This window comes from Macrobrachium nipponense, chromosome 18 (assembly GCF_015104395.2).
Source record: "Macrobrachium nipponense isolate FS-2020 chromosome 18, ASM1510439v2, whole genome shotgun sequence".
NCBI lineage: Eukaryota > Metazoa > Arthropoda > Malacostraca > Decapoda > Palaemonidae > Macrobrachium > Macrobrachium nipponense.
The window spans coordinates 67,984,170-67,996,409 of record NC_087211.1 but is presented as its reverse complement, the minus strand read 5'-3'; the positions used below and the strand labels follow the sequence as shown (position 1 = coordinate 67,996,409).

Here is a 12,240-nt window from a genome sequence, read left to right as displayed (position 1 = left end):
TCATTTCTGAAGTTTAAATTCTGTTGGTTGAATTAAAAATTTAGATAGCATGTATGGTGGTCCGTTTATTTCCGAAGAATATTAATGGAATGAGACTATAGTTTAAATGAGATAATAAAATTTAATTGGGCTTAATTGGTTTGTTCTTTTAAAGGAACGTTGCTTATGACTCGTATACCAAAGGTTTGGACCCGTATGTCAAAGTTTTAGGTCTGTGTGAAAGATTTTTTTTTTTTTTTTTTGACCAGACGAATCTAAAGGATTTTAAATGTGTATTAAAGTTTTTATTTTTAATGGAATAATTTTAAAGGTTCCTGGCAATTTTTGAAACCGGCAAGATCTGAAGGAATCTAATCAAGAGGAAAGGTTATCGGCCATTTTTTATAGAGGGAATGCTTTATAGAGGGAATGCAAGAAGAGAATGCAGTCTTCATCAATTTATTAAAATGGTGCATAGTTTATTCTTAAAACTATGGATTTCCTGCGATACTACTGCGATACATTCTGCACGAGTTACCTGTTTTTTGGTAATAAAAACTTTAAAGGTCCTCAAAACTTTAAAAACTATCACAATGAAAGGTTACCATGTGATTAGCTATCTTTTATTTTGTATTAATGTAAATGGAATGTTCCAGGGAATATTAATAGGTGGACTTTTAAAACTTTAATTTTGGTTCAGAACGCAGCCCATGGTAGTAAGCTACAGCAGATTGCTTGCCCATGGACTAAAGTTACGTGTGCTCCTTTGTAAATAAATAAACTACAGACTTCTACGGTTTATAATGGTAATGTATATTTGAAATATAAGGAGTCCAACTCTCAAAAGTTCAATATACGGTGCCTCTTAAGTAAAATTTTAAATGTCAATTTAACTAATGGAGAATTTCATCTCGACACTTTAGGGGTGATATTAACATCTCATCGCCAACAAAATTGTTTTGCGACCCCTAAAATTATGTTTTGCTCGGCGTTTTTAAAGAGCTTCAGAAGTACCTTAGTTCACCGATCGTTCAAAAAACTTTCAACAGCTGCATATTTATCTTGTAATAATTTAATAATAATAAATTTCCTTAAACAGTAGACATTCTAGAGTGGGCTACAAGACTAGTACCTGTTATGGAACGGGGCAGTCTCTTAACACGATCATGTGGGAAAAATATTTAGTCCTGATGTCCCAAGTGTCACGTGTTAAGCTGTTATCCGACACTGGATTTGGAATGATTGCTGAAGGATGGAATTGAAAACGAAGGTTAGAGCTTAACTCTTATGGGATACATAACTATAATTAAATTCATTAGTGTGAGATATCTGTATCAAGTGATATCAGTACTTACACTTAGCATGGAAGTTAGTTCCATGAACGTTAATAAGTCTTTAACCTAGCTCTTCTTTTACAGGCGACAAAGTACGGGTAATGACCATGGAGAAGCTAAACTTAAAGTTGTAATGAATGAAATGGCTGCAGTACAAGGAAGCAGAAGTGGGGCAGCCCATTAAGAGGGAAGCAAGTGGGGCGCCCATTAGGAAGCAAGTGGGGCAGCCATTAAGAGGAAGGCAAGCGGGGCAGCCCATTTAAGAGGAAGCAAGTTGGGGGCAGCCCATTAAGAGGAAGCAAGTGGGGCAGCCCATTAAGAGGAAGCAAGTGGGGCAGCCCATTAAGAGGAAGCAAGTGGGGCAGCCCATTAAGAGGAAGCAAGTGGGCAGCCCATTAAGAGGAAGCAAGTGGGGCAGCCCATTAAGAGGAAGCAAGTGGGGCAGCCCATTAAGAGGAAGCATACACTGCTAGGAAGGGTAGCAAAGTACTTAGAAACAGAAACTGGTTTTAATTTTATGACTACTATTTGTACTGGAAACATGTTGGCATCAATCTAAAGCTATTAACACTTAGTTCATAAGTTAAATATAATCACATCGTCAGTAGTTTACATAATTTTATTCCTAATTTTGTAAATTAACATTAGAAAAAATATTACATTGGATGCTAGAAAAAGTTTTACTTTGGAAAAAACATACATTGGAGTCTAACAAAAAATACTACTTTGGATTCTACTATCTTGAAGTTTTCAAATGTTCGTACACTCTTGAGGCACGTTCTTGAGCCACCTTTATAGCAACAGTAGAGGTGTGTCGAGTGTGCCACTTTTTATGTCTGCCGCAACTGAAACCGACTGATAGTTTCAGCACCACAATACTTGGAGGAGTATCCAGGGTTTTGGATAAAGTCTCCCTCGCTGGTAGTTTTAAGCACCAGAAACTTCGTATCAGCAGGGTTTGGGCGTGAAGTTTCACTCGCAGGTAGTTTCAGCACCATAAATACTTTGCCAGAGGGCTTTGGATTGAAATCTCCCTTGTGGGTAGTTTCAACACTATTCTGGGTGACAAGCAGAGTTTGATCCCTTGCTCACCCTCAGAGGTTTCAGCTGTATATTAGGAGATTCAATCCCCAATTCAGACTGCATATCTGAAATAATTACGAAAATTACCCCTGCATGAAAATATAATCAAACCACCTGCATGAAAATTAATCAACCTGCTCTTTCTTTATATAATAAAAATAAAGAACCTGCACCCTGTCTTGGAGAATTATGCAAAGTACTCGTGAACAGGCAAAATGACAAGGTAGTGGTAACACTAAATACAAATGGTTTTTCTCACTCGAGATTCACATTCTTAAAAAACTGAACTCTACTTTTAATGAAAAAAAATTTCATCAAAATATACTCTTAAAAAAACTGAACTTTACTTTCAATAAAATTAAATCACTCCTCGGAAAATATCATTAGCTAGCTAGAAGAAATTAAAATTAACTTTAGTTCTTGTCAAAAGTACCTCACCCTCCTTAGGAAAACTGTTTTGTCGAAACATAGTATAACATCGTTCACTCACTAAATTCATTGAAATCTATCCTCTTTACGTTCATAAAGGTTTAAAGCAAATAGGTTTTAACTATTACAAGAATACAATACTATTAACTGGAACAACCTCTTCAAGATTTACTTAATACTAATTCAGCCTAATACATGCCTTTACCCCAATAATTAACATTGATAAAGCAAATTAAGTTTACAATGTTAACATGTCACAACAAAACACTAGACCCTATATTAAAGGTAAAGTGTGAAACTAAACTTCCAGGGTTACTGATCTAAGTTAGTTATTCTAAACTTTAAAAATGGAAATGAAGCTTACTATAAGTAGATAATTAGTGTAACATAGGTCACAACAGAATCCTTATTAAATCCCATGTAAAAAACAGTGGTGAAAACAAATTCCAGGGATACAGACAAAATTTAGTTATCCTGTACTTTAAAGGAATGGAAATGATCAGAAACTGTGTAACCCTAACCCTATAAAGTTTAAGGACATTGACTTACACTATACTCCACGCCACTAAATTAAAGTTCATGTGCACCATACCTTTGGATTCGTCACCACCACAAAGAGAACCATTACGTAGCCGATTCTAGTCGCCCAGAACTACCACTAAAATTTCGCTCTCCTATCTTGCCTAAAAGTGCAACCAGGAACCTGAAAATATTTGAATAGCGGTAAAAAAATACTCTCTCTCTCAGTATGATAAAACCAGAACATATGTGTCAAGACTATGCTTACCAGTAACTCTACTAAAGAAACGCTACGAAATTATTTTCTAGCCACCTAGCCTTGACTTTCTCAATCTTTATTTAGCAAATTATTCTACAAACCACCTAGTCTCGACTTTTTCAATTTGATACCTTAACTTTCTCAATTTGATATAAATCTCCTGAGAACAAAATCCTGAGAAAATGACACTTTGATATCACCGACATGAAGTATTTATACTTAGCAACAGGGTCGAGTTGCTATCGATTGCCTCTCATAACCCAGAATGTGAATTTAAATTAGGTTGTTGTGTAGAGAAGTTCCTCCTCATCGCAGGTCAACAGCCAGAGTGAGTTGTTGCTATGGCATCAAGGACCTGTAAAATATTCAACGCCATTAGCATAAATCAGTTTGAGTCATTAACTTTCAGAAATAGAGATTACTAGGCTTAAGAAAGCATTCTTTTAATCTATACAATGTTTCTTGCCAATATTTATGAAAACTGCTAACATTAGATAAACTTCAAGCTGCTCTGTTTTTTTGTTTTTTTTCTTAGTACTTTGAGCACACACTTCGGCACATAACTTTTCAAATTCAACTAATCAGTAACTATGCAGCTGAAAGCCAGGTCTTCTTAAATTACCTTTTTTAGTCTGAATATCGATGTTTAAATCACAAAACAAAAGTGTTACAGTAGGGTAAACCATTTACATCCTCAGCCTACATTATTAGGCAACTTTAAACTTCCTCCTCTTTAGTTGCTGGAGACTATTCTTGATAAAACTCAGGCAGAAGTAGGAATATCTAAGAGAAAATTAGTATTAAAGTGTCGCTGCAAAATGCTTACATTAAAAGCTATTTGTGCACAACAATCTTTCGAAATTAAATGTTCATCGAAGTTTCACTCACGGGGCTGTGCTTAGTTCAGTATCCATACTTTACCATTCAACTAATATCTTATGAGCAAGTATTAATCGAATTAAGAATAACTGCTGACAGTATGAGAAAACAAAAGTAAAAATAAAATCTGGCTATACTGAAACATGCCCAAAGTGCTACACAGTACGTACTTGCTTATGTTTCACTACTTAGTATCAGTATACATTCTTCTCCTCTACAGAGGAGTTAAAAGTACTTTACCTTTCTTTTATGTTTAAGGCCTGTCCACACGAGCGGGCCTGATCGGCGTGCTCCAGGGTTGATGAGCAAATTCTGGCGGGGTTACTCGTGAATGTTGTCCACACAGGTGAGGCGATGGAGGTGGGCGTGCCCGACGATGACAGTAGTGTGTTCAATGCAGTACGATAAACGTATTGTGTAGCATGACAATTGCTTTGTGTGTGATGAAAAAGAAGATAAAATGGTGTAAAAAATGGCTCAGTAAAAGAATTGTATATGGTTAACGTAAGTCTGCCAGGGTCGAAGCTCAAGCCATCGGGCACCACCATGGTGATTTTGCTACAAGACCGATCGGGCAATTTGACGGTTTGCCCGTCAAGTGTGCCTGTTAGAGGGGAGGTCCGCCGATCAGGCCCGGTCGTGTGGACAGGCCTTAACGGGCACACTTGACGGGCAAACCGTCAAATTGCCCGATGGGTCTCTTACCAAAATCACCATGGTGGTGCCCGATGGCTTGAGCTTCGACCCTGGCGGACTTACGTTAACCATATAAATTTCTTTTACCGAGCCTTTCTTTGCACCATATTCTGTAACTTTTCTTCTTTTTCATTGTCGGGCACGCCAACCTCTCCATCGCCTCACCCGTGTAGAAAACATTCGCGGGTAAGCCCGCCAGAATTTGCCCGGCATCCCCAGAGCTCGCAGATCAGGCCCGCTCGTGTGGACAGGGCTTTATGCAACTAGTGACTTAAGGAAATAGCAAAAGTAACAATGCTTCAGTAATTTTATTGTATCAAGCCCGTCTGATCTTGGCTTACTAAATTAAAGCCTTTCTGAGCTTACAAATAAAGTTCAAATTATTTTTTTGGCATTTCTACAATTCAAAATCGATCGTTGAAGGATGCAAATCGAAAAACAAATCCTTTACGGAAGTGAAAAAAAAACGAGCAAAGTTCAAGTCCATAAACTAAACTAGAGAAAACAGCAAGGATGCACTGCACTTTGAAATACTTACAATTCCTTACCTTTATTTGTTTACATGGTCTTTTTACATTGCACGGAACCAGTGGCTATTCAGCAACGGGACCAACGGCTTGACGTGGCTACTGAACCACGTCGAGAGTGTACTTCTATCACCAGAAATACACATCTCACACACCTCAATCGAATGCCCGAAAATCAAACTCGCGGCCACCGAGGTGGCACGCCAACTCCATACCGACCACGCCACTGCGGCGCACCTTATTTGTTTTGTGGAGATACTATCCGAGAATGGTTTCTGAAAAAACACCGTGGAAGTCCATCAAAATTGACAAATAACGCTGTGCTTTAATTAATGCAGTTTTTCATGGTGATTTTTTCATCACAGAAATGTGTTTTAACCAATTAAGAGTATTCTCTTAATAATTCTACCCGTCTTCAAGTCATCCGGAAGTTACATGCAATCTTAAGTTTTGAGAAGCGTTGCCCGAGGTGAATTTAAAGCTCATGTGTCTTCACTAAATAGTAACATGAATCTCTGGTTATCCTAACTGTTGCATGTTCGCTGCAATGAGAGGACGGCACTCAGTTTCAAATGGAAACCAAATACCCTAATATAAAGTGTTAAAAATATTGCTGTCATTTGCAATGCTGTGAAATTTTACCATTTTGTAATCTATGAATCTATTTCTGGCGTCAGGCATTTTAACAATTTTCACATTCCAACAAACTACACTATTCGAACCACCAGAAACCCGACAGTCCATAATTCATAGCCAGTATTGAAAGGTCAAGGGGGGGCGAACTCAAGTACGTTTTGGCTTACGTTGGCTAATCTGAACGGATCTGTACATGAAAAAATATAAGATTAGCCAAATAAAATTGCAGATCACGTTTACTCAGAACTAATGCCTTTTCAAAAAAGAGTATAAAGTTACTTCCACTATTACTTTTTAACCACCTCGACAGCGGCTCCATGTTGATAAGCACCCTGCCAGAACACTGAAAATATACTCTATTTGCAAAAAACGTCAACTTTCAGAAAACTACCAAAATAAGCGTGTGCCAAAACGCAATTTCATCACCTGCCAGCAACTCGTACACTGGCAACCATGGCTATAATATAGCAAAATCACGATTTCGTCAACTTGCTAGTATTTCTATCGCTATAAAAAAATATCTTTTCCACAGCCCTCGAAACGTGAATCTTATTGAAACGTGAAATCTTACTGAAAGTTCGGCCGCTGCAGTAAACCAAGACTAAAATTTAAGCAATACTTCAGAACTTAACTAAGGGTAAATCTAGGTAATGACTCCGCGTCGGGTATTTCTTTGGAAATTACGGTTTCCTATAGTATTTGGGTTGCTAATGAATTTGCCGTTATTTTTGGGTGGTCAACTGTAATTAACTCCCAGGGGCTAGTACTAAACACTACGAAATACATTCGACGCCCCAGTACCTAAGGGCTGTCGTATTCGCGGGAACGTTCCTTGCAGTCTGTGAGGAGTTACTGCCTAGAATTACCGAACTAAGTAGTAACCAAGCTTAAAAGCATTAATCTGATGGGAAACAGCGGTAGTTACACACATTTAATTGCTTTTCGGGAGAGATTACTAATCCATAATGTATGCTCACATTTCAAGGGAGGTTAGAGTCAAAGGTCTCTTAAGTGTATACAGGGTCTTATATACGTATTTTCCTTAAAATTATATATACTACGTGTATTATGGAAAAGCGGTCGGCTGCACCGCTATTAAATACGAAATGCAAAACCAGGTTCCAGTTAGTATTTTCTTGAAATATTGATGTTGGCAAAGTCAAATTCATAGTCTAGGATAAGATTGCATATGCAATACATGATATCCTTAATTCATGCAATAATAATTTGCATTTTGCTTTTAAATATAGGCTACATATATGGGATTTCACTTAACTGACTCACGGATACATTCGACCTTATTCCAGATGCTACAAATGGTATAGTTTTTCACTCAATTGAACTCTACCCTATTCCACATAAAACTCTAAATGGCATTGCCTTTGACCTAAATGAACTCGGCCCTACTCCACAAACTAAATGGTATTACTTTCTACCCAATTGAATGCGCCCATATTCAAGAATTTTATTCTATTTTTTTCAAGCCTTTGTCTTCTTAAAAGCCGAGAGACCCGTGAATTCTTTGAAGAAAAATAAGAACTAGGTACACTAAACAGTACCAGGACTTTGATTTTATACAGGTAAAACTTCAGACTGTACCACTCTAATTCCTTACTCTCCAGAGCAGCCAGTAATGTAATAATTAAAATTATAAACATCGACACCTATAGGCCACACTTAAAAGCCTTGCCAAAAATTCCCCCTGCACAAATTTGATCAAATGGATTCCCCACTAAACTAGGAAAACACCTATCTAAATCACAACTACGTATAAACCCTTAAACATTTCGACTTACGTTGAAAACACAAAAACTCTTATTCTGGGGATGTAACCGAAAGCCATCTTTGCGGCATATCTCACTATACAGTATACATATTACAAAACTCTTCAACAGCTTCCAGCCAATCACAGACGCCCAAGTTATTCTTTTCAAGTCTTGAGAGAAGAAAAAACGCTCCCTGATTGGCAAAGACTCAAACAAGGACTCTCCATTAATACAATCTCATTTCCTTGTGGTGCCATCTGTTGGTGAGAAATGAAATCAATTTACTGCTATGAAAAAAAAATATTACCATAAAAAGCAAGTAATTAAATTGAACAAATGTAAGAGATTTACACAAGGGTTTGCTTCACGTTCCACCTTACAATGAATCTTCACTTTCATTTTTTGAAAAAAAATTATGTTCGATAAGAGAATTTAGACGTTTTCTGGTCTTCAAGTAAAGGACCCTTATACTGTATTCTCAACAGATTTCTAATAATAAAAAAAATTCATGTTTTTGAAAATGAAAATACCACGTAAATTTTGAAATACAAATATTCGTCTAAATCTTATGGAATTCCAACTGCGCAGTAAAATGCGCATCTAAGAGAAACGTCGTGTTTCCAGATATGGCTTAATTTCTCAAGACTAACAAAAGGCTTCTTAAAAGTCGGAAACCATGCATACTTACAGCAGATTCCATCGCTACAAAGAAGAAATTTTGCTTTGATAGTGTTTGGGTATATATATTATATCCTCTACGGATCAAAATGATATTTAGAAAAGTATTCTGTTATCGCTTTGTAAACATCTCTGAATTACTTTAGGCGGACAGTTTTAGAATATTTTATGTGTGAAATATTTACTCTTCGGATTTTTCATATCAATTCTGAAAGATTAGTTGGCCAGAGGAGATATTTAAAGCATTCAAAAATATCGGAAAAAGCTTATTGAAATGATAGAAACACGAAATACTACACTTGTTTTAATTAATATGAAATCTAGCCAGAAAAGTCTTCAAGGTATAATGTTGCTTTGCAGAACTTTTATCATCTTTTAACAATTATTCATTTGCATACTATATCACGAATGGATAGTATTCTGAGAGGCACCAATCAGATTTAAATACACGAGAGAGAGAGAGAGAGAGAGAGAGAGAGAGAGAGAGAGAGAGAGAGAGAGAGAGAGAGAGAGAGGTGGCAAGGGTAAATCTAAGTGATTATTTCTTTTTTTAATGTATCATTATACATCAAAAAATTTATCAATATATCATTAAGATTTACAATGATACATTTTTAAAAAAAATTATCATTTTACATTATTAAGGAGAATCGGAAAGGTCCCGAATAAGGGCGAACCCATTCATCATACTACCATGAAGCGTCCAGTTTTAAAATATATATATATATAATAATAATAACTTTCCGATCATTTTTCGGCTGCGAATGATTTTCGGAAAAGTTTCATTGTTTTCTGTCAAATGTCTATAAAAATCACGGACCAATTAACCCGTGCTGGGCGTCGCTTCATGGAGTCACCTTTCATATCTGAATAAAAAGTGAGGCGAATAAAAAGAATATTTTATTGAACTCACTATTAAAGAGACAACTAATCTATAAGTAAATAAATAAATAAACAAATTATATATAGTAAATATATATATCGATATATATATATAGATATATATATATATATATATATATATATATATATATATACATACACACATAACACACACACATATATATATATAGTATATATATATATATATATATCTGATATATATATATATATATATATATATATATATATATTATAAAGGTACACCTGATATCTTTAAAGAATGGGCATATTAGTAAGGAAAATTTATTCAAACACTTGCATCCAGTAGAACAAATAATTTCATCACCCCCACCCCCCCCACCTTCCTCTCTCTCTCTCTCTCTCTCTCTCTCTCTCTCTCTCTCCTCTCTCTCTCTCTCTCTCATGGTTTCATTTATAGAGTCTACCTATATAATCCGCCCCTTCAGAGAGTTTAACACATTTTTGTGAGGTAAATGCATTCAAAAGTCTCAATTTCCAACAGAGCATACACGTTTTTTTCCTTTCACCTCTCTCTCTCTCTCTCTCTCTCTCTCTCTCTCTCTCTCTCTCGCGTGACTATCGGTGATAAGATTAGTGTGAAAATAGTAGGATAAAGCGTCTTCTAAGTTAGTTTATCAAGTGTAATACTATAAATCAGAACAAGATGGCAGTAAGTTCCAACTGCGGGAAGAGGTGGCGTAATTTGGCGTGTTTAGCAGATTCGCAATACGATGAGGTAGCAGGAAGGGAACTGGCATTTCTCATCTATGATAAATCAGCAACCAGTCCTAACCAACCAAAAGACAAAAGCATTCATCATGATATTAAGAAGGATATAATCCTTCAAACTGGAACAAATCTAATGAAAACATCTTGGAAAATAATTGAAGAAGTTCCAAATAAAATCCAAGTGGTCAAGAGACTCATAAAGAAAATATACATAAACCAACATATTCCGACAAAGAAATGAATAAGGTGAATCTTGTGAATATCCTAATTGATGCATTAGGAAAAGAATGCCAAAAGCATGCAAACTGTGGTAATGGTTTGGTATAGCATAGTCAATCCACAAAACCTAATCAGAAAATGTGCTGCATGCAACATTCCGACCCATCCACATGTGCGTGAGGTAATACAAGATTTGTTTGAAGAAAAGATACAAGAATTTTTTGTTCAACATGTCTATCATGGATAGACAATGTTATTAAATCATCGATTGAATGTACAAATAGTTGAGATGAAGAAGAAGAGGAAGAGGAAGAAGAAGAAGAGAAGAAGAGGAAAACGGAAGAGAAGTCCAAACAAAATGAAATGACAGAAAAAAATAAGGAAAACAAAGAACAAGATAAAAGTATGGATGCAGAGATACTCATTGATACTACATATGAGGCAATAAAGCAGCATACCTACGAAGAAATAAATTACGATATGACAACAGAAAAGCAAATCCCGAAGAGGCTCTACCCAGATCTATACAATGACGGGAAAGAGGAAAAAATAGACAAGAAGACAAAATCTGCAACCTTTTGAAAGAGGGAATTGCAGATTTGGAGAAAGAGATGTTACTACAAACCTCCTAATATGTCAAACTATGAAATATATGGTAAATGTGCATACTTAGATGGATATGGGGATGATTGCAGAGATCTGCATCCAAAATATGTAAAAACCTAAAAGAAGGAAAAGGATGTAAGTCGACAAAAAATGCAAATATATGCACCCTGTAGCCATGAATCATAATCAAATAAATAACCAACCAAGTAATAAAATCCAAATAAGAAGAAACAAATAAAAGAGAGAAATCAAGAATATCAGGTAAAAGAGAAAAGCAAACCACCAATGAGATATGCAGAGGTGTCGGCAAAAATTTCAAAGCATCAGCTCCGAAATTCTACCTCAAGAGTAATAATAACTGTATTTATTATGCAAGAGGATATTGCAGAAACGGAGAAAATTGCAGATTCAGACACAAAATGAATAATTATGATGAAGGAATAAGATCAAATATTATATTATGGAAAAGTTGGATTTTTTAATGTCAGAATTTCTGGAAATGAAAAAAAGAACAACATACCAGAACAGGAAAGAGACATGGTCAAAAATCCTTATTACTACCAGTATTAAATGAAGGAGAAAACACGCAAACCATCATAGTGATGAATGCGCAGGGTTTAGTTACGAGTAACTCAAAAAGAAAAATAGAGTACTTAGAAGAACTAACCCAAAATGAAAAGAAAATAGATATAATGAAATATAAGTGAAACCTGGTATTCCCAAGAGACTGGGAATGATGATCAAATAAAAGGGTTCCAAACTTATAGATCAGATAGAAAAAATAGGAATCAAGGGGGAACCGCGAATTATATGGAAAGACAAAAAAACAAGGAAAAATATATGAGAAATATAGTAACTCAGATGTGAACTAATAGCGGTAGAATTTGAATCTGAAAAAATGATGAAGCATAGTAATATATAGACCTCCTAATACTAAAGAGTTTGACTTAATAATTGAAAAATTGGAATGATATATGTAGAATCACAAGGACTGTACT

The 12,240-nt window shown here is 35.7% G+C and overlaps 1 long non-coding RNA gene across 1 annotated transcript; it reads right to left on the bottom strand.

The window, feature by feature from the left end:
• Nucleotides 1-2,032: 2,032 nt before the first annotated feature.
• LOC135196776 (uncharacterized) lies at nt 2,033-8,261 on the bottom strand. The gene is made up of 5 exons (XR_010310472.1): nt 8,138-8,261; nt 5,727-5,980; nt 3,735-3,958; nt 3,418-3,528; nt 2,033-2,461 (listed from the first exon to the last, which is right to left on the bottom strand). It is a non-coding gene; the product is annotated as an uncharacterized LOC135196776 (long non-coding RNA).
• Between the last annotated feature and the right edge of the window lie 3,979 nt (nt 8,262-12,240).